Source organism: Emydura macquarii, unplaced genomic scaffold (assembly GCF_026122565.2).
Source record: "Emydura macquarii macquarii isolate MOO-44397 ecotype Brisbane River unplaced genomic scaffold, CSIRO-AGI_Emac_v2 contig_312, whole genome shotgun sequence".
NCBI lineage: Eukaryota > Metazoa > Chordata > Testudines > Chelidae > Emydura > Emydura macquarii.
This window is the reverse complement of record NW_027130449.1, coordinates 13,489,760-13,511,359: the sequence shown is the minus strand read 5'-3', so window position 1 is coordinate 13,511,359 and position 21,600 is coordinate 13,489,760. Positions and strand designations below refer to the sequence as shown.

Here is a 21,600-nt window from a genome sequence, read left to right as displayed (position 1 = left end):
ACAAACAGCCGAAAGAGGGACCTTTGGACAGTCAGAGAACTTCCTGCAGTTTTGACTGGATTTTCTCCGTCCTGAGCTGCTTGGCTGCTTGCTCCAACCCCCGCTCATGGTATCTTCACTTCAGTATCACTCCTCCTGCCCTCTTCTTCCATTCCCTGTCCCCCTCTTCCCCTTCTCTTCAGTGTCCCTTTTCTGTTTCCTTTAGCTGATCCCCTCCCCCCCGGCCAAAAATTGTGGCACTAACATGATGTTTGCTGCCATCATGTTGCTCACCGTGCCTGTGTGCCTTACCCCTTCCACACCCTGGCTGTGTCTGCTCTATGTAAATTGTCAGCTCTTCAGGGCAGGGCCATCTTTGTGCATGTGCTACGGTAACACAAATGAATAATAACAGTAATAACAACACTGATAGGTATTGCCAGAGCCCGAAGTACCATCCAGCCTAGTACTCTGCGTCTGACAGTGGCCAGACCCAGATACTGCAGTGGAAACGCAATGCTGGGCAGTTATAGAATGAAGTGCCCCCAAGGACACCCTTTTCCTAACCGCCATTAGTCCGAGGTTTCCCTGATGCAGGAGGGGTTATAGCCCTCCCTGGATAGTTATTAACTCTTACTATTGTAATGCTTGATCCTCTCTTCATCCACGTAAAATTGGTTCTTTTTCTGAACGCTGCTAACCTGTTGGTCCCAATGACACTCTGTGTTGATGAGTTCCATGCGCTTACTGAGCTGCTGTGCAGAAGTTCACTCCTTTTACCTGCTTCCAAAGAGCCGTCTTTCCGTTTCATTGAATGCCACCTGTTCTAGTTTCTGGGGAGAGTGAAGAGAAGCTGACACGCTAGGTGATCTGTTGATCTCCCAAAATAGAAGTCCCCTGGCGCAGTTGTGAATGGATCACTCTGTCACAATTCCCACTGGAGTCAACAGGAGGTTTTGCTGAGGAAGGACTAGATACCAGATTTTCCATTTCACAGAAAAATCTGCAATTAAAAAAAAAAAAAAAATCCATCGTGGAACAGAATGAGAACAAAAATATTCAAAATTTTCCATGAAACAAAATGCCAGAAAAAAATGTTTCTGGTGAATCCTAAGATTTTGTTCTGATTTTGCCTATACTCCATTAATGATTAATTATAATTCTGTTATAGCGAGGGGGGTGTCTGCCTCATACAGGCAAACCAAGGGTTAACAAGAGTCTGAGCACTCAGTGAGCTCATCTTGCTGCACCTGGAGGGTGTGTCGGGTTTGATTTGTTATTAGGCCCAGCTGAGGCAGGGGGAACTGGCTCTTCATAACAGAAGGAAAGGAATGGTACAGAGTGGGGTTAGGAGTGGAACCCAGGATCAAGAAAACCAGGAGTGACAAGGGGAAGGGCCTGGGAAAGGCAGACTGAAGAAGGCCACAGGGATGGAACTGATTTCTGTGGTGGGCCCTGGCAAGGCACAGAGATGGAGTCTGGAGGGGTTGACTTTCCAGCAGAGAAAGGAGCTGGGAGGACCTAGGGAGAAGCCAGAAGCCTGAGAACCAGTAGAGAGGCTGCATTAAGCACAGACTGCAGGAAGGCAGCGCAAGGGGCTCAGAGATAGCACCATCTCTGAGAGCGGCTCCTGCTCCTTAATACAGGGTCTCTGGCTGGAACCCAGAGCAGAGGCTGGACCTGGCTTCCCCTCCCAACCCTGAGAAAAGGGTGCCCATGCCTGATGCTAGGACAATTGAGCCCAGGGTGTGGCTGAAGATGGAGTCTCAAGGATGGGGCAGAAGGATCTCTTGTGTTTGGGATGGTTTTGGACTCTTAGTTGTACTTCTCTTATCCTAGAAGGGGAGAGACTTTCAAGTGACCTGATTGGAGCATAGACCACCGTGGGCCCGAGAAGAGGAGAAGCTGCTCTGTCACATCCAGGGTGCTGCAGGGGTGAGTCAACACTTCTGCTACTAGCTGATAGTCAATAAAACAAATTGCAATGAGAAGTTGCTCCAAAACAGAAAATTAGCATTCAGTAACGGAATTGCTGAAACACTTTTGTCAAGTTCTCTTTCCAAGGGACATTTTGTTGAAATCAAGGCAGTTAGCTTTTGATGCGTTCAGCATTTCCTGATGGCCAAACGTTCCAGTGGAAAATTTCGGACTGCCTCGAGTCCCGACCTCCAGCTTGGGCCCGGTAGGCTCATTCGGGGTGTCTTTCTCTTGGTATCCAGGGGAGCTGGATTGGGCCTCAACAGCTCAAGATGATTGTGCAGCGGTGCTGAGCACCCTGCACTCTAGCTGAAGTCAATGTGAGTTGCAAGTGCTCAGCACCACTGAAACTCAGGCCCCAAGTGCAATTAAAGAGATCTAGCAGAAGGTTTCAAAAGACCAACCACCCAGGCCTGGGTGAAGAATCGAATCTGGCTGGTCCTGAGTAATAAACTGTTGCTCACTGCAGTGGGAGTGTGGAATATGCTGCATCTGCTGTGGTGAGTCAAATATTTTTACTAGTATTTTAAAGTAATTCTGAATTGCAATGTATTTTTGTTGGCTCTACTGTATGCCTGGCAATCAAACTGTGTGCTAAATCAGTCCATGGCAATCAATGCTTTTCTAATGAATTCGCAATTACTAATATCAGGACACTGCCTGTTTGTTTTTCTCTCTGCCCTTGTTGCATTCCTCCATGTTATTCCTCTAAGCTGCATAAAATACAGTAGATATATATAAAATATATATTTCCCTTTCCCCTCTGCAGACCTCATTGGAAAAGTTAATGGTGTGTTTCTTGAGTAATTAGAATGATTTAAATGGCCTGGTAAAAGTTCTTCAGATAAGGCGGCACTTCTCTCCCTCTGTCTGTCGTATCTTTGCAAGAAGGGTGAGGTGGAGAAAGAAAGAAATGGGAAATGAAGGGGAACAGACCCCCCAGTGGGGAGTTCTGGGATCAGATTGGATGGCAATTAATTATTCATAGCAGTCAGTTCTGCAGGATTTTCTGGTTCTACGACTAAAAATCAATTAAAATAATCACGTGTGTTGCAGTAATACGCTGCTAGTGCTCCCCTCTTACCTTTCATCGGAGGGTGTCAGAGCAGTTTAAAATAAAACAGGGCAACTGCAGGCAAACTGTTTTCCAGGAACATTCACTTGGGCTGTGTCTGTTCCCCTTTCGTGCTCACGTCTTGCGAGCACTCTAGTGAGTTCACTGGCGAGAACATGGATAGGAAGGCTGGGGCTGACGTGGGCAATAGGGAATATTTGCAGATAGTGACTTTGGCAGCAGTGGGCAGATCCTCAGTCGGTGTCAATCCGTGTAACTCCAAAGACTGGGGTGGAGCCAAGCTTTTAGTCCACTGTGTGTGTCTAGCAAAACATACCATTTGGCACAGGAGCCTTTTGGATCTCTAGCACACATGTCCACGTGTGCACACACGTTGATGTGTTCTGTAAATGCAAGATTATCACAACACTGATAAATACCTTGTTTCCGTAAACTTTCGTTCACTGCCCTAGGTCCAGCATCTTCACCGCGCTGTTCCTGCTCACTCACCCCTAAATCTCACACACCCATTGCAGGATACTATTAAAGTGTAACTAGTTGGTGACCCAGGCCTTCCAGGCCAGATTACTGCAGCTCACAGCAGGCGGGGTGGGAATGAGGGTACAGACAAGGATTCAGCCAGCCCAACGGCTGACGAATTGCATCCATTAAGAGCACATCACTGCAGTGCTCTGCTCCCTCCATTGTTAAGGCCTTCCGTATCGTTATGAGGTACCTAAGTAGACCTCATTACCTTATTAGCTCAGTGCTGGCCGCACAGCCTGTAGTGTGTTTATCATCCTAGCATGTCCGTGAGCTGTGGCAGAGCTGTTATCTCCACTGTACAGGGAACTGAGGCACAGCTGCTTAGTAACTTGCCCATGGTCCCAGAGGATGCCTGTGGCAGATCAGGGATTTGACCCCAGGCCTCCCAAGTTCCTGACCCCAGCACCATCCTTCTCCTAATTGTGGAATGGGCATGCTCAGGTGTCAAGCTTACAAAAGCTGGGGATGGAGATTTCTCAATAGCTGCAGAACTGGGGAGGCCCCTGCGGGGAGAATAACCACAGCACTCACCGCCTTCCTGACACTGGCAAATTCCACTTCTTCCGCTTGACCTGCCCACGGCAGCAATAGCAGCTGAGAGAGAGAAGGGAGGGGGAGGAAGAAGAGAAACAAATTCTCTCCCCACCTCCAACTTCAAGGCTAGAGTCTGACCCCGATCCATGTACTAAGAGCTGTCTGACCCTGCGAGCAGCCCCTGAAATCCGAATCTGGCCCTAAATAACGACAGATCCCTGCGGAGGAGGACCAATCTCCTCCTCCTCTTGGATTCTCTCTTGCTCTACCTCATTTTGGGAAGTGCTCAGAAAAATGGACTCCTGATTGACTCCCGAGCTCCCTGCGGATGCAGCCAGAAACCCTGCACAAGCCGTGGGAGGAGGAGCCAATCATCCTTGCAAACAGCAGCACTTACCAACCGCTCTGCAACTAGAGTGCTCTGAACATCTGTATTTTGGCCCTGAGCAGCAGGCTTGCCATGGCAACCGCCTCTGTTATCCCGACAGCTGTGGCAGTCCACTCATCGAGGTTGCTCTGACAGGCTGTGCTGGTGCATCCTTAAATTCAGGCCTCGGACAGCAGCATTTCGCAACACTAGCACAAAAGGAGCTGGAGCTGTTAAGCAAAGAGCTCTGCTAGGATATTTGCCCTGCCCCCCACTCACGTTCCCTGAAGCAATCTCAGGCAGCACAGGCATGTTGGACTGGGATTCACAGCCCAATCTGTTTGAGTCTCCATTTCAGATAGGCTTGGCTGGGGTTTTATTCTGCAAAACTCACACCCGGGTTGATTCACACCTAGGGCTGCTGTGTCTGAATCGCTAGGCAGCACCAAAATGTTAACAGCAAATACAAACATTGCACATACCTGTTTTTCTTAAAGATTTAGGATTTGGGTTTAGTTTGGGGGTAAAATCCAGGCCTGGTCCTTTATTCATGGCACATATATTTAGACCAGCCCCAGAGATGAGCTTAAATTAAAACCCACATCCAAATCTAATAAGAGAGGAATTGCCAGAGGGTGGGTAGGGTCCATCTGGTCCAGCCATCTGTCCCCAGTGACCACTATCGGCTGCATTGAACGAAGGGGGGGGGGGGGAGGGGGAGTGGCTCATGAGATTGCATGTCTGGGATGAGAGGTTGTGGTGGGGGGGGCCGTGTTACAAGTTTGTGCTGGCCCTGAAAAAATTATGCTTGGGCCCTGCTTGGATCAGGGGGTGTTTTTGGTCGGGCCCGTTGCCCTTCTCTACCTCAATGCATCCCCCAAGCTCTGCAGATGTGCATGGAGATATTGAGACCAGCTTCGCTTTGGAGTCTCCGCTCACGCTCAGCCACAGAGCCTTAGAAATTAAGAATCAATCTGATTATTCAGGCTCATAAACAACATCATAAAAATAACATCAATTTGCACAGAAAAGCACTGCATTAATGGGTCCAAATAATGATGCACTTTTACAACATAAATTTACAATCAATCTTGCTTTTAACGCCATGAAACAGTCGGAGAAGGATCAATTCCCTGCCTGAATTAGACCGCTTGAGTCAGAGCTGCTTTAGGGGGTTATTTTTGAAACCTTTTAATGACAGCACTAGCAGGGCTTTGCTAACCAATGCATTTGGTCTGTTTATTTGACAGCCGCACTCAGCAGCACCCAGCAAATGGGCTCTAATGTTAGGCCATTCAGGAGGTCAGAGCAAACACTGCCTCTCTTTGGTGTCCTTTGCTCTGTCTGAGCAGCAGGAGAGGGGGATGAAATGTAGCATTGGAAAGTGAGTACAGAGAACAGGCTGGCTGCAGACTGGCAGCTTGTCCTACGGCAGGCTGAGCTCTGAGAGACAATGGCTGCTTACTGGGGGTGCTGGGTGAGGGGATGACTGCTGGGGCTCGCCGGGGGTGGTGACAGGCACCTGAGAGAGCGCCGTGACACGTCCTACCAGCTCAGCTGGCGGAAGTGGCTTGTGCTGGGAGCTGTCCTGCCTACTTGGCCAGGGGAAAGAGAAGACTCTCTCAGCTAAGACCAATCCTTAGCGGGAAGAGGCAATTACCCATCTTCAGCCTCACCAGGAAAAATCACCTTTTAGCTGCCCCTTATTACCTCTGTGGTTTGAGTCCTGGTGATGAGAACGTGGCAACAGTTCATGGCTGAGGGGCTCCCCTGTGGTCATGTTTGCTTTGCTGACAGGCCACCGGAGACAGCAGCTTGCGTCAAACTCTGCATCAGGCTGCTTTTATTTTTCCAGTCAGTGCATAGCGGTGAAAACCGATTCGAGCCTTCTATGCATGGCTCCAAAGTGTGCCCAGAAAGCCAGAGCCGCTGAAGCAAGCTTGTGTGCGGCCACGCAGCCACGCAGCAGGCAGTTCCAGAACCTCCTCTGACGGAATTAGCCACTCTGCAGTGCGCAGGGAAGGAGAGCCCTCCCTCTTCCTTGCCACCTTCTCTTGCCCCATTCCCAGCTCTGCACTTGCCGATATGCTCAAGCTGAATTGAGTCACCAAGAAGCTGCCAGGGTTTCACGCTATCGGGGTTTCACGAAGTGATGTCTCTGGTGGTGGTGGTGGGATGCTTGTTCTTAGAAAACTTTCCCCTGGCATTCTAACTGGGCAATACACGGGAGGATTTGCAGAGCTAAATAATTAATTCAAATCTGGATCCAGGGCTTTGAACACCCCAAAGCTCAGGGCCTGGCATCCAGGCTATTGGCTCGACTCTCTGAAAGAACAGGGTCCAGCTGCAGTTGGCTCCTTGCATTTCATGTGTCCCACTGTCCTGCAGTGGCTCAAGATCGTGGGTACCAACCTCAGGGCAGACTTTGAGGAAATGGGGCACAAACCCCAAATGAGTTGTGAGTCCTAGACTTAAATGTCAACAGCCAGTTATGCAGTGTAAACTCCTCAGGCATCGTAACAGCCTAAACATGGGGTCACAGACCGTCCCCTTGGGTACTCCGATATGTCTTGCCACACAGGTAACCTTGCCTGTGTGATAGATGGTCCTTCACAAAGATCATAGCAGTATTCAGGTTACTCCCAGTCCCAAAGGGCCAATCACTTACTGCAGCTCAGTTGCACTTTAGATCTCACACCAAAGACCATGCTTGCAGCCAACCCTATAATAAACTATCTAAAGATTTATTAAGTAGGAAGATGAAATGAGCGTTACTAACAAGGTTAAAGGAGGTAAACATGTACACACAAGTGAGTTCCAATATTAAGTTTCAAAAGGTAATAGAGAGCTTGCTTTTTCTAGAAGAGTCTAAGTACTGGGGATCTTTTGCTTATGCCTAGTAATCATTGTCCCCCAGACTCCAAGCAGCATAAAGATACAGTTCCTCCTTTTTAGGGTTTTTTTAATCCATTCCCTTCTTCTGCTTGGAGTTGCAAACTCAGCTGATGACAGGAATCCACTTTCACGTCCCCTCTTCATGGTGGAGGCGGGAGGGGAGGAACAATCAACAAAGGTTTTCGTCCTCTTTGAGTGCTCCCCGCTAGGCCATCTGCTATCAATGGGCCTTCCTTGTAGGACATGGTGTAACACCTTTTGTTGGATGCTAGCACTTCACACGAGTTAATGTCTCCCTCCAGTCTGGTGATTTACAGAGTTACAAAGACTTCTAATACAAACACTGAAATATCCTCTTACAATATGGGATACAGATGTTCTAGCAGAGATTAATGCATGCCGCAGTTCCCATGCATTTGATAAAGTCTAAATGCTAAGCACGTTTTTATAACTCTAATGCCTATTTTAACGACACTAACACCCAGGTGAGCCAGACCCATTCCAGATATGCGTGTCAACGTTTGAGTGAGGTATGGGAACTCTTGGCATGACCTGGCTCCTGGTTTGCCAATGTGCAGGCGGCAGAACAAGAGGTACAGGCGATGCTGCGAGAGGGAGCAGTGCGAGGAATGCAGTTAACTGACTGTGTGTCTGCAGCATGTGGGATACGCTGACTCTCAAGCTTTTTCCCAGTGGCTTGAATTAAACTCCCCTGGGGCTGACAAAACCAGCCTGCACCCCCCAACAGCATCAACCTCTTGAAGGTTCCTTTTTCCTTCTTCCTTCACTTCCACTTCTGCCTTGCTCCTTTCACATGCTGAGCGTCCTCTTGTTGCTCCCCTAAAGACCAGCACACTTCAAAGCGCCTCCGCAATTAGCTGTGAAGAGGACAGAGCAGCAAAGGGGCCTCTTCTTTGCATTTTGCTTTACTGCTGTTGTCATTACCATTTTCTTTTCCTCTGTGTGGTCTTTTCTTCCATCGCCCATCCCCCCCTTTGCTGCTTCCACTGCAGACCATGTGGACTCCCAGGAGAGACACAGGCAGAGAGGTGTTTGAAATGCACAGGGAAAATTGCAGTAATAACATTTAGCTCTAATGTGATGGATTATCGTTTTTAGTTTTCTCGGCCTCAGGGCTCGGAGTGGTGTGCAATTTTCCTGGGGTGTGTGCTGTTAGCATACCTCTCATTGCTGAGTGGCTGATGTGTTTTCAAAACTCAGACATCTTCCCCCACCCGCGTCATGGCTGTGTGAGCCTGCAGATAACCCTGCAAGTACCTTTGCAGGTGAGATTGGTGGGACAACCCATGTCTCAATTCCTGCAAAGTTCGGGGAGCTGAGTCTGTGCCACAAACCATCCCGAGTCACATAATCCCTAGTACTTGATTGATTCCAATTGATTTTGGCAGGGGAGCATGGTCCAGTGGTTAGATCAGTGGACTGGGAGCTAGGATTCCTGGACTCTGTCTGACTTGCTCTGTGACCTCAGACAAGTCCTTTTTCTTACCTGGTGCTTCAGATTCTCCACTGGCAGAATATGGTTAAGGACACCAACCTGCCTCCTCGAGGTGTTTGTGAGAATGAATGCATATACGTCAAGTGCTCTGAGAGCTTTGCAGAAGTGCTTTCTGGACTGGGAGGAGCCATGCCATGAAGTTGTGGAGGAATATCCTAAGTGGATATGTATATTCCTTTGCCATGGTGCGCTTAAGATACTCACTGTCCTATATCATGGCAGGCGCAAGCCAGTACTTCATAAATATTGAATTATGAAATATTTACATACTCTGTGTCCTGGGTTTATAAATAGCAAAGATGAGCAATGCTCCCCAGAGTTGCTTCTGCTTGGCAGTATTTGGCCAAAGGCAGTCAGAGTGAAAAGAGCCTGTCCTGTCAATCCCTTCTCAGCCTCCAACCCTACTTTGCGCACTTCAAAAAGCCAGCCTTTAGAATGTGAGGAGTTAACAGGTGCCCTGGAAAAGGTTATGCTTTAATCGCAGCTCTTTGGAGAAATCTTTCCTGAACCCTGACTGAAATGTTTATCTACTGCATTTGGAAAGGGCAACGAAATCCAAAGGAATTCCCTGATAGGAAGCTGCCTTTTTAACTAAGCAAATACAAGATGATTTCCTCCAGAGGGGAACAGGAAGCAGTCTCCAAGATGGAGCAAAGCTGAGAAGGAGGGCTGGTACCTCCAGCCCACTCATGGGGAGAAACACATGGCATATGTTTCTCCCTCTTACATGTTTAGGGAGATTCACTGGGGATGGTGCAAAAATAAATAAAAAATGTCTATGATGGAGGAATTTGTCATAGCACACAGTTGCTTAGCGGGGAAAAGGGAGGGCACAATATCGAGCAGAGTTTAGGTGACTTAGTTAAAACAAAGTGAAACACGTTACAAAACCACAAGATGCTTATGAGGAACCTCACAGAGTCTCACTCACAGCTAGAAATCTAGGAATCAACCCAGAGCATCAAAGCTCTGTGGTGGCTATCACCATGCTTACCCTTGTGAAGAGCAGGCGCAACAAAGAACACATGCTGCTACTCCACAGTCTGCTGCAGGTTCCTGCTGCATTAATGAGTTCTCGTTGTTAACGGGAAAAAAAGACACTCTTGTGCTGACATGACACAGTTACGCAGCAGATTTACAGACAATGCACTCCATAAATTAGACTGATGTCACAAAGGAAGCAGATACAGCAACACGGTCTTACAAGCAGACAATGGAGAATATTTTCCCCATTGAAGTAGCTGAAAGCCTTCAATCATTTATCTATCTATTTGTCTGTCTGTCTCTGTCTGTCTATCCTGCACTTATCACTATGCTATATTAAGCGAGTGGCAGACACCACCGATTTGTCAACTTAATGTTCCCTCTCTACACACACTCACATCATATATCATTTGAAAGCTTATTATGTCTACTTTCAGTTGAGGTATGATGTGAAGCTGTCAAGTGGTGCCATTACCATAGAAACAAGGATAAACAATGATACCAGCTACACATTAAAATGACCACTTTGAAATATTTGCATTTGTTTCTGTTGGTTTAATTACTCAATGTATTATTTCAAGACATAACACTGGATTTAATCGTGACCTCACAGCATCACAACAACAATCTAAAGGATCAAATAAAAGCTAATAATAAATGGATACAGGCATCATTGAAATGTAATAGTGCTGGTGACATTTCGAGTCAACATCATTATCATCACCATGTTCATCATTATAGTCTCTGGGAGTGCGTGGGTTACCACAGTCTCCATTGCCTTGGCATGTGCACAACTCTGTGCAGCAAAGATTATTCTGACAACAGACACTGATTTTTCTCAAGTACCTTTTCCATGGTGAGTCAGTTCTGGATATGTTCTAGGTTTTTCAAATAATGAACACTGCATAAGACACCGCTTGCCCAGGGAGAGTGAGCGACTTTTCTTTCCCACGCGTCAGTGATAGTCCAGCGTCACAAGAAATATCTGCAGACTGTTGAAATGCCCGCTAGTCATTGAATGGAAAGTTTTCTTTTCATCAGTGGTCTCTGCATTGATGTCTGAATCCTCTTTCATGGATGAGAATTCCACGAGCATCAAATGGTACAATTCCATTTAGAATGAGCACACATCTCATTGGATAATATTCTGAAGCTTTCACGTTGGCTATTTCAGACCAAAGGATTGAAGTGGCATTACACAAAACCATTTGTTCACTTAAAAGCTGTTCATCAGGCTCGCTTAACAGAAGAACATCCACAAAACATTTGGAGGATGTAAATTCAGATTGTTAGCAGTTTGGATAGCATCAGCTAATGTTGTTGTGCTGCATAGAACAATGGTGGACTTGCCGTCTCCATGCTGTGCATGGAATGAAATTGCAGAACCATAGTATTTGTCTAATGTTGCCTGTGATTTGCTACTAGACTAGCTTGCAGTTCCTACATCTGAGGGAAGCAGGGCTCTCTATCTCTGCAGCTTGGGCAGGAGAAGAGCAGTCTTGTTATACGTATAAATCATTGTCCGTCTCTTCAGTCAGCTGATAAAATGCAACGTCACAAGGTGACTGTTGTTGTTGCAGTATAACTCGATAGCTGTGCTTTAAGATTCATTTTACCAAGTTTGGAAGCAAGTCACGTTGAGTGATAAACTACGTCAAGTCTTAGCAATCAAGTCTTCCACAGATATGCTGTGCATCGTGTCATAATCTCCTCTTGACGTGCTGCCTCCGAGATTGGTTGAGTCACAGTTTTCTGGCTCTGAATCTGGACTTTCCTAAAGTGTTCCAGTTTGGCCCATTATACGGGCCTGAATCACCAAGACTGGTTTCCATCTGAGGATCTAGATCTAAAATTGCTGGGGAGCAGACTGCGATCCGGTGCTGATCCAGACCTAATTCTGAGGGCAGGCAGGTGAATGGGGAGAAGGTTCACGGTGTGCAAAGCTCTATCGCACACGCAAAGGCATCTCCAGCTGGTTGGCATCAGTCTGCTTTGCATGGATGAGGAACATTTCTGAAATGTACATTGGACTAGCCCATGTTCTGTGGTGAACTGCATGCTTGGCTGAGAGGTTATCCGGGGCCTAGTCAGCCCTGAGCCATGTTTGCTCTGCACTGGCGGCAGGGCACGCTCCCCCGCTGATCTCTTTCTTTTTTAAAGAAGGCACTTAGCAAACCAAAAGGACTGAACTGTCCAGAAAAGCACAGCCCTCCTGGCCCTGGGCAGAGGCGGCTCCTGTGTAGGATTTACTGATGCGTTTAATGGAAGCCTGGAGCCCTGGGAGAGAAGCACTTATAGAAAGAGACTTGAGGTGGTCCTAGCATGGCTGCGTTGTATTAAAGCTGAACGGACAGGAGTAACGGAGGAAGCTCCACGTAGGACCCGGCGTTATGCTCCGTGGGGTCAGGGGCGACGCTCCCATTGACTGACTGACTGACTGCAGTGGGGGCAGGATGAGGCTTGTAGGGAAAAGAAGGCGGCCCCCAGCCCGGGGACGAAGCTTTCATTCGGAGGGCTGCTCAATGGCCCATGTGAAATCTCAGCCCAATGGGCGGTAATGGGGTTGGGCTGAGCGGGCAGGCTGAGGAGCGAAGGGTCAGTGGAGCGGAGACTCCCACCTCACCCTGGGAGTGCAGGGATTACGCTGCTTGGTGGTGGGATAGTGGGTGGGGAAGCTCATCCTGCCGCTGCCTTTACTGCACCTGGACAGAGAGAAACAGAGAACCATCAGTCTGGCACCTCTCATTGGCACCAAATTTGCTGAGACAACAGAGCCACGACCGATGGCCTTTCCCCTCCTTTCTGTGCGGGCTAGAGAGGTGTTCCTGTTCTGGGCTCCACCATCTAGCCTTGCACATGGTCACTGTTAAAACATTAAAGGCTTCTAGAGATTTTCAACAGCTCCAGTGGCTTTCTCTGCATAATTACATCAGTGCTGAACTCGTCGTCTTTTCTCGCTGTCTTTTAGGAATACAATTAGCTTCCACACTGCTTTTGTACTTTCTAAACCTTTTAATTTAATCATACAAAGACAAGTATGTAACTGTCAGGAACAGGTATGTACCAATTCAAAAGGATTTAGGGCAGACTTCATTGCAATTAAACTTGTATGTCCGGTGTGCTGGGGGCTTTTCTGAATAACTCATGCAGAACAGCTCCTTTCTATTCACTTCCCTGTGCCGCCTCGTCCCTGTTCTTCTTTGTTTAATTGGAAATGCAGCCTCCAAGCCGAGGGAAAAGGTTGCTGTGGTTGTTCTGGGCTATTACCCCAGGGTAGAGCACAAACATTCGTATCCTGAAACGAACGTGTCCACAGTGGTTTTTTTTTTTTTTTGTTTTGTTTTTTTTCTCCCCCACAAAAGTGTAGGTGAAAACAAGATAATTTTCACTGAAAATTTTCTTTGAAATGTTTTTGAGTTTCTGATTTCTTGACAAAAACCTGACAAATTGAATTTTTTTCATGAACATTTTCATTTAATGAAAAAAACCCTTTTTAGTCCAAAATATTGAAATGGAAAAATGTCAGCCTCCTTTACCTATATGCCCGGCTCTCATGAGCAACCCCACAATAACAAATCTGGATACACTTGCATGAGGGAAGGAAAAATCTTCAATAAGGAAGCAGATGTTGGTCTCAAGATTTTAAAGGCAAAAATGTGTGGGACTCAGGCGTGGGCCAGGGCTCAAGGACCCTGCCAGATGGGAGGTCCTAGACCCAGGGCTCCCGCCTGAACTCAAAAGTCTACACAGCAATGAAGCAGCCCCTCAGCCTCAGCCCAGTCAGCCCCAGTCGGCTGGCATGGGCCAGATGTGGGTTTTTCTTTGCTGTGTACACAGATCCTGAGAGGTTATTTTCATCAATATTTTTAAAATTGAGGAATAATCCCTGGCCTTTTAAACCCTATTTCTTGATTTGTGAAGGGATGTGAAAGGGGTCAGCTGGTTTGAAAAGAAGGTGCCAGCACTTCGTTAAAGCACCTGTGCCCCTTGCAGAGGCTACCTGTGTTGTCTTATTGTCTGCAACTCAATAAAAAGGAGCCATTCTCCATAAAGGCACCGGGGTCACTCATTAAAGGTCTGACCAGCAATCTGAGGAGCCTCATAAACTGGTCTGTGCATTATGATGATCCACTAGGCTCAGGTGAAATAATGAGTTGTTATTGCCATGCACTGAAGTTTATGGAAGTTATAAAAAATGAAGCTGCATCCAGGAATGAGCAGGCACTGAGAGCAGTGTAACAAAAAGGGAGGTGGGAGCCATTACTGGCACTTAGCAAATAAATAATAACCACAGTAACAATTGTTCCTGAGTAATTTTGTATTGAATAAGGGAGATGATGGGAGCAGCATTAGAGGGGTGTAGAAGATGGGTATGTATGGGGATGGATAGCTAAATAGCCTGTGAATTAAATACCAAAAGCACCAGCCTCATTACAGCTTCACAGGAGGGTCACTTGTTTTATTCATTGTCACTATCCAGTCCATTTCCAGACTGACATTTCTGGTCCTTCCTTCCTGCCTCTCAAAGCTTTTCTTTATACAGCAACTCAGATCCCCAGAGGTTTCTCTGCTCCAAGTCAAAGCCTCTAGAGGATTTATGTTCTCTCTAGAAATAGGCTCTTCCCTGTCTCTCCTGTGGGCCCCTTCCCTGGCATGCACACACCGTGTGACAGGGCCAAACTGACTCTCCAGACAGGCCCATCCCAGCTGCAGGGGTCTGCCTCCCGCAAGGAGCAGCCCTGAAACCTTGCACTTAAGGGACAGCGTTCAAATGTAATTCCTTGCAACAAGGCTGGGCCGAGTGCCTGAGAGGGCGTGCCACTGGCTAGCAGTGCACGGCTGTTTCCTTATGGCAGCGATCACCCCCCCTGCCCACCGTGCCCAGGGCTGGCTGGTGAAGGGGGAGTGAGGTGATTCTTTGGCCTGTTTTGTGTTAGAAGCACTTCGGTTTGGTGACCTCTAGAAGCATCCAGCCTACAGGGGCTGGCACGGAAGTTGGATGCTCCTATCATTCAATGCTAGCAAACAGGGAGACTTTCCTCCACGGGTGTGGTAGGGCAAGAAGGCCGGCGCTGCTCCCACGCCCCCTCCACAACATGCCCACTGGCGTGTGCGCACACGCGCACCTTCACAGCGGTTCTGCGCTCTCACCGTCCATAGGGAACAGGCCAAAGGGAAATTTTACTTCCTAGCTTCCCTCTTTTCAGCCGGCTTTGACAGGGAGCCTTCTCTGCCCTCTGTCTGGGGACTATGTTGGGCCTGAGCCCTGGTCAATGCTGGGGCAAAGGCAGTCCCAGGCACCAGAACGAGAGCAGGCCCGTGGGCCCAAGGTAGGGGAGCCAGAGGAGCAGGAAGGCTGCCCTGCCCCCTGGGGTTATTTTCTCTACCGCTGCAGAATTGTGTAGAAACCAGGCTATTGTTACCAAAGGAATGAGAAGAATGCTGGGAAGCCAGGTACTCTTAATGTGAATGTAGTTTTTTGTCACCATTTGAATTGGGAGGGTCTCTAGAGAGAGAGGATGGTCCAGTGGTGGGACACTCGCCTGAGGCTTTGGAGAGCTCTGTTCAAATCCCTGCTCTGCCACTGACCACCTGTGTGACCGCCTGCAAGTCGTCTAGTGTTGTCTGCACTTGGAAGCTAATTCAGATTAAGGGAGGGTGTGAGTATAAAGCACAGTAATGGTTCTGGAATAACTGCATGCGTAGACTAGCCTTTAGCCCCTCTGCATTCCCCCTCATTTCCCTCTGTGTAATAGGGAACTCTCTCTCTCTCAGTGGAGAATGTGAGGTGCTTTGATGCTACTGTAATGGGAGCTACAAAAGTACCAGTGATAGATGTGGTGACTCCGGGAACCTCTTCTCGCTGGAGCTGGCTGCACACATGTCTGAGAAGCTGTTCAGCTGGGTATGTATAACACCAGTTAGCATATAGCACCAGTTCACCTCCAAGGAGCTATTACTTTCACCACTGAAGTGCAGCTGCCTCTGGTTGAACGCTGCACAACAGATGAGGGTGGGGAAGTGGCAAAGAACATACTGTTGAGCTGAAAAGAGCAAGGGGAATTTTAGGCAGGGCAGATCATTAATTCAGTTAGAATTCAGGCAGGGCATTAGGGTTAGCTGTCTTTCTTCTTGAGGGAGAGAGCTTTAATGAGAACTGATCAAGGCCTTCTGAATTGCCAACACCCAGATGTTCTGGAAGGTTTCCCTTCCAAACACTTACTACACTAGCACTAAAATGACTGAGGCTGTAAGATCTAAGACGATCACTTCCCACTATGATGTGCCAGCCGAGAAAGTGTATGTTGAAATTAGCTTTATGAGGCCAAACAAAACACAATGACAATAAAAAATACCAGACCAAAACAAAACACAAAGAACAAGTTGCGGGCTAAGCTGATTTGGAGTGTCTACATTTTATTATCCCACAATTACACTCTCTCTCTCTCTCTCTCTCTTTCATTACAAAGTAATCCAGGATTATTTGCAGATGGTAAAGCAAAATTATGGACATTTGTAGACTAGTCTTTGATGAAACTCACTTCCTGTATCCATAAGGGGGTGTCTAAATAATTCTGGTATTTAAGGCAATACAGGGATGATTAAAGTGTAATGATGAAAAGTGGGGGAGTTTGGTGACCATAACAACCAGATGAGGAACAATGATCATGTGGTTCAAGCACTAGGCTTGGACCCAGGCATGCTAGATTCAAATGCTGTCTTAACCATAGGCTTCTTGTGTGATTAACCCCCCCAAAAACACCACAAAAAACCCACAACAAACAATCTCTGTACTTCAGTTTTCCCATAACACTTTTGTGTGTCTTGTCTTGTCTATATAGATTGTGAGCTCTTCAGAGCACTAATGGTTTCTTACTATATCCCTGTACAATGCCCAGCACTGATTTTGAGTGGAGCCTTTAGACATTACTAACAATTATAATAACCATAACCAAGAGTGACATATATCGCCATCATCTGGGAACCTGGAAAGTCTGTGACTTTGATTTTAAAAAAAATATTTAACAGAAAATTCTGCTCAGACTGAAAAAAATATCTGACATCTAGTTTCTTAGGATCTTTCCATTTTTCAGTGGACAAACAGCCACTTACTGTGTAGCACAACACAGATCTGTTTTGTAGAGTATCTTTCATACAAAGCATCTCACCATACTTTTTTGGGTTAAATCAACAACGTGCCTGCAGTTAAATAATAAAGAATGGCTGAGGGAGGGGGAGGGTAAGTCAGAGGCAAGAGAGAAAACAGAGGTTTTCCGATGATGAACACAGAGTTGATGAGAGAGAGAGACAGGATAGATGGGTGCATATGGTGATTGTAGCTAGCTCGAGGGACCCATCGTTTGACTATGAAAATGCAAGAAAAGTACAGTACATTGATCATCCCAATGGGGGAATCTGGGCTAGAGGAAGGAGGGACAATAATAAGGTAAAGAGGAGGATAAGCAGCAGCTGAAATACAACTACCATAAGAGGTTCTCAGAATTCGCAAAAGAGCTGCCTTCATCCTCTGCACTGTTGTTTCCTCCTCTTTCCTCTCTTCCACATTCTATTCTCTGTGCTATCCCACTGGGGAATCCTGTTCTCCTGCATCTTCCTCATGCTGTTCAGGCTTAGCATGCCCTGATGTACTGTGTTGTAATATCTGATGCAGCCTGACAGAGCAACAAAATCTTCTGTAGAATGAGAGCTGCACCCACAGCTGCATCTCATCTCCTTTTCATTGCTGAAAATCCCGAAAGCTGCTTGCTCGTGGCCAGGCAATCTCATACCTCATGCTGAATCTCATAGGTTCCTGTCTAACCTGGGAACCAGCCCACCACTGAAATAAACAAGCTAGGGCCTGCACAATCCCTGCCATTCATTCTGCTGCCTCACCTTCTTAATTGGGGGAAATTGCCTCTGCAGTACAATTTTGCAAAGTTTGCTATTAAATATTTAATTCAGTCTTAACAGCTCAATCCATCTGGCATTATCAAAGGGGCCAGGGTTTGTTCACAGCCTTTTCTGATTAACAAAGTAGCTGGCCAGTGAAGATTTGCTGATCCAGCCATTCAAGGCTTTGTTACACAATGTTCAATGCCAATGGAGAAGCAGCATTAACTAGGAAGCATTGATTTCAGCATTAGCCAGCTTTTACATTTGAAGGCAGACAATGCAAGTATCTTCAATTATCTTCAAAGCAACTGAAGGGAAGGAAATTGGTCTTAGATGTGGTAAATAGACTCCACAAACTCTACTGAAGCATGCAAAGATGTATACGAGGGAGAACAGCTGCTTGCACAACTGTTTTGGAGCTTATTCAGAAATCTGATTGAAATTCTAGGGGTTTCATATTAGTCTATGTGTTGGCTTTGGAGTTTTTTGTAACCTGGTCAGGACAAGATAGGGATTGTTACATTGTTAAGAATTTGTAACTGATCATTTCTTAGATGAATTTACCCTGTTCACTGGATGTCTGCAAATGGATCCTAAATTCTTCCAATTTATTTGTTCAAAATTTTTCTACTGTAAATTATTTATTTCAAAATCTATGGATTGATCCCAAACAATTCTCTGGGAGCATGCAGCATTACAAGTCGGTTGCTAGTTGTCACTGGATCTGTAAATCACATGGCACCTTTTCTTTTCTTCATTTCATTCTTTTCTTTTTCCAATCTGCTCACCTCCCATTTGGACACCAAAACAAGTGGTCAGGTTTTTCAAACAGCACCGCACACTGCATGCACTTTCGGTGTTAAGATCTTTGGAGAATCTGGATCCAGCTGTGTGCACTTGAAAATCTGTCCCTGAGTGCTTCTGAAGGTTTGCCCACAGTGTCAATCCACAGAGCTATCTCATGTTTTACTCTAAGGATGAATTCATCTCTCCATTCTTCCCATGTGCTCCCTTCTTGCAGGAGCCCAGCCCTGTCCCGTCTCAGCATTGCCCCGCCCATTGATTGGAAGGGGGACTACTCTATAAAAGCTCACCCTCCATTTTGAATTCTTGCAGACAGAGCTGTAGCAGGAAGCAGTGCAGCTGCTTTCAGTGCCTATGGGTACATAAAATTCCTCCTCAAGGCTTCAGTCCTGTGCTGAAACCCCTCTGAGCAGACCCCTGAGGTTGAGCAGAACTCACTATAGGATAAAGGCTGTAACTCCAAGCCCTTCCAAAGGAGGAGGTTGAAAGGGAAAGAGAGAGATTTTAATTTAGATAGGAGGAAGGGGCACAAGAGACAGAAAGGTGAGAGGGTTGGTAAGTGCAGGGGCTGAGGCCTGTGGCCTTTTCCAGAGTGCCTCTCTCTGGATTTGAAAAGGAAATGAGGGAAGGAAAAGTTCATTCCCTCCCCAATGATTATGCATGACCAATTGGCCTGGCTGCACACCACACCTGGTGACCATGCGCTGAGGTCCCTTGTGTCTGAATTCAGAAGCACCACAACATAACCGTAGTTCTCATTGGAAGCTGAAGTCTCAAGGTTACACACTGCTCTCCCCTGCCTCTTCTTATCTTTTCCCTTCATGATTACTGCTGCCGTGAGAGCTGTATTCAGGGCGGGTTGGGAATTGCCTGGCTTTGTCAGAACTGTTCTGCGATGAACAGCTGTAACAATTCTCAGCAATGCTGGTCCTTCCAGCGCCCAGCCTCTCAGCACCTTTGTTAGATAAGCAGAGAGCCGTGACCCTCCCGTGCTGTGCACCTTCTATGTTCACTTACACCTGCTCCAAGAGGATGTAAAATACAACCAAACTGCTATTCTCTCCTCTTGCTTCTGTTGCTAGTATTTGTGCTCATGCCAGTGACTTTGCAAGGCAGCAGAAAGTCTGGTGTAGCACATACACTATGCCCATTATACAGAGAGGGAAGCTGAGGTGTGAAAGACAAGAGAATTGCCCAAAGCTAACAAAAACAAGTAGTGATGGAGCTAGGATTAGAATTTGGGATTTCTGGCTCCTTGACAGACTCTCTGGGCCTGATTCTCTGGTCCCTGGCAGCTTGTGCTGTCTTTGTGCATAGTGGGAGTAAAATGGTGGTAAATGCAGTGTACAGGAACTGTGGGAGGGGGTGCTCCCTGGTAGAAGCCACTAGAACCTAGCAGAAAGTTGGTGTCTATATGTACCTACAGAAAGCGAGGCCTACGTAGTTAGGAAACATGGGTATTTGGAACCCAGCTGGGTCTGCGTGGCTTCCTTGTATTCTTCATGTGCAAAGAGCAAAGGCAGAGTGGTGGTGTTTTGCACTCACTTTACACTGGTGTGAAATGGCACCAGTACAAGGTAATGCAGGATCAGACCCTCTTGCTTTTCCCCCAGCCACTGCTACCTTTCTTCACACTCCGTTTTGCTTAATGGTTTGCTTTATTAATCTTTTTTAAAAAAGGGAATGATTCACCATCCCCACAATACTCCTAGCACCACCCTCTCCCAGTGCAAGAGCAGAAATACCGGCACTAATGGCTCCTCCATTGTGGAAAGACTTAAATAAGAAAATATTAGTTAAACGGTATTTTTAAAACCCTGGTTGTTTTCCCAGCCTCAAAAGGTTGTATTGAGCAAATACACCAGACCTTTCAGAGAGGGATTATTGACTGGGATCCATACACCGTGTAAACAGGGCTGACGGTTTTGATCTACAGCATGTCCGTATCAATATTTTAATTGATCCAAATGGAGGGAGTTTAAAATTCAGAATTGCCCACGGCAGCTGGGCAAAGGCTCTGGGTTTTTTTTGCCTTCCTCTGAGCATGGGGCACGGCTCACTTGCTGGTGGATTCTCTGTACCTTAAAGATTTTAAACCGTGATTTGAGGACTTTAATAACTCAGCCACAGGTCAGGGTCTATTACAGGAGTGGGTGGGTGAAGTTCTGTGGCCTGCGTTGTGCAGGAGGTCAGACTAGATGATCATATTGGTCCCTTCGGACCTTGGAGTCTGTGAGTCTATGTAATCAGGCTTGACGTGCAGAAGCAGAGCTTTCATACAGAGGGAGCTAACCTGGATTGAGGAGTTGGACTATATTTAAACTGGGTGTTGTGAGCAAAACTGAGTCATTTGCCTGCAACAAGAAATGGCATTCCCAGCTATGGTTCCACCTGTTTGCATGTGCAATCAACTCCTGTGAAAGGGGGTGGGCATGAGGCAAGATTAGGAGGGACGGCATGCAAAAAGCATAGATTGGGATTACTAGACAGGATGACGTGCTGCATTTGAGTGGGATTTACATGCATTTGAATTGCATACAGGCCTGGGTTTGTTCTTAGTGCTTAACAACACTGAGGGGTGAGTAGCCAGACACAAACAAACCACCCCACGTGTAGTCAAATTCAGACTTTCTCTGTCTGGACAAAATATACTCGCTCTGTCCATCTATCCATCCTTCCATTTATTTCTCCATCTGGACACCTGCCCGCACTCCACACATGCACGCTTCTGGTGACGTTGACCACATGCTGCACCACACCTGTATGCTGACATTGACCGGTCTCTCTCTTGCAGTCAGAGATCAGGAGATTTGAACGGGCTATGTAGCCTTGGACACTCCTTTCATCCACAGAGGTCAAGGCTGATGGGCCACACTGGTGGAAGGGCAGTGCTGGGGAAGATTGTGTGGATGGTCCCTGCCCTTGCCACATGCAGTTAATGAAGGGCTCCATTCTCCAGGGCTGGTCACCTGGCGCAAAATTCAAAGTTTACCTTTGGGTACCAATAATGTGACAAGGAGACTGAAGTCCTTGACTGTGGCTCAGATG

At 46.9% G+C, this 21,600-nt stretch overlaps 1 long non-coding RNA gene across 1 annotated transcript in view; it reads left to right on the top strand.

The window, feature by feature from the left end:
• The first annotated feature begins 1,333 nt into the window (after positions 1–1,333).
• LOC137164855 (uncharacterized) overlaps positions 1,334–21,600 on the top strand; it is a 127,413-nt gene continuing 107,146 nt past the window's right edge. Inside the window, exon 1 of the long non-coding RNA XR_010923224.1 lies at positions 1,334–2,456. This is a non-coding gene — a long non-coding RNA (uncharacterized lncRNA). The remainder of the gene's footprint in view (positions 2,457–21,600) is intronic.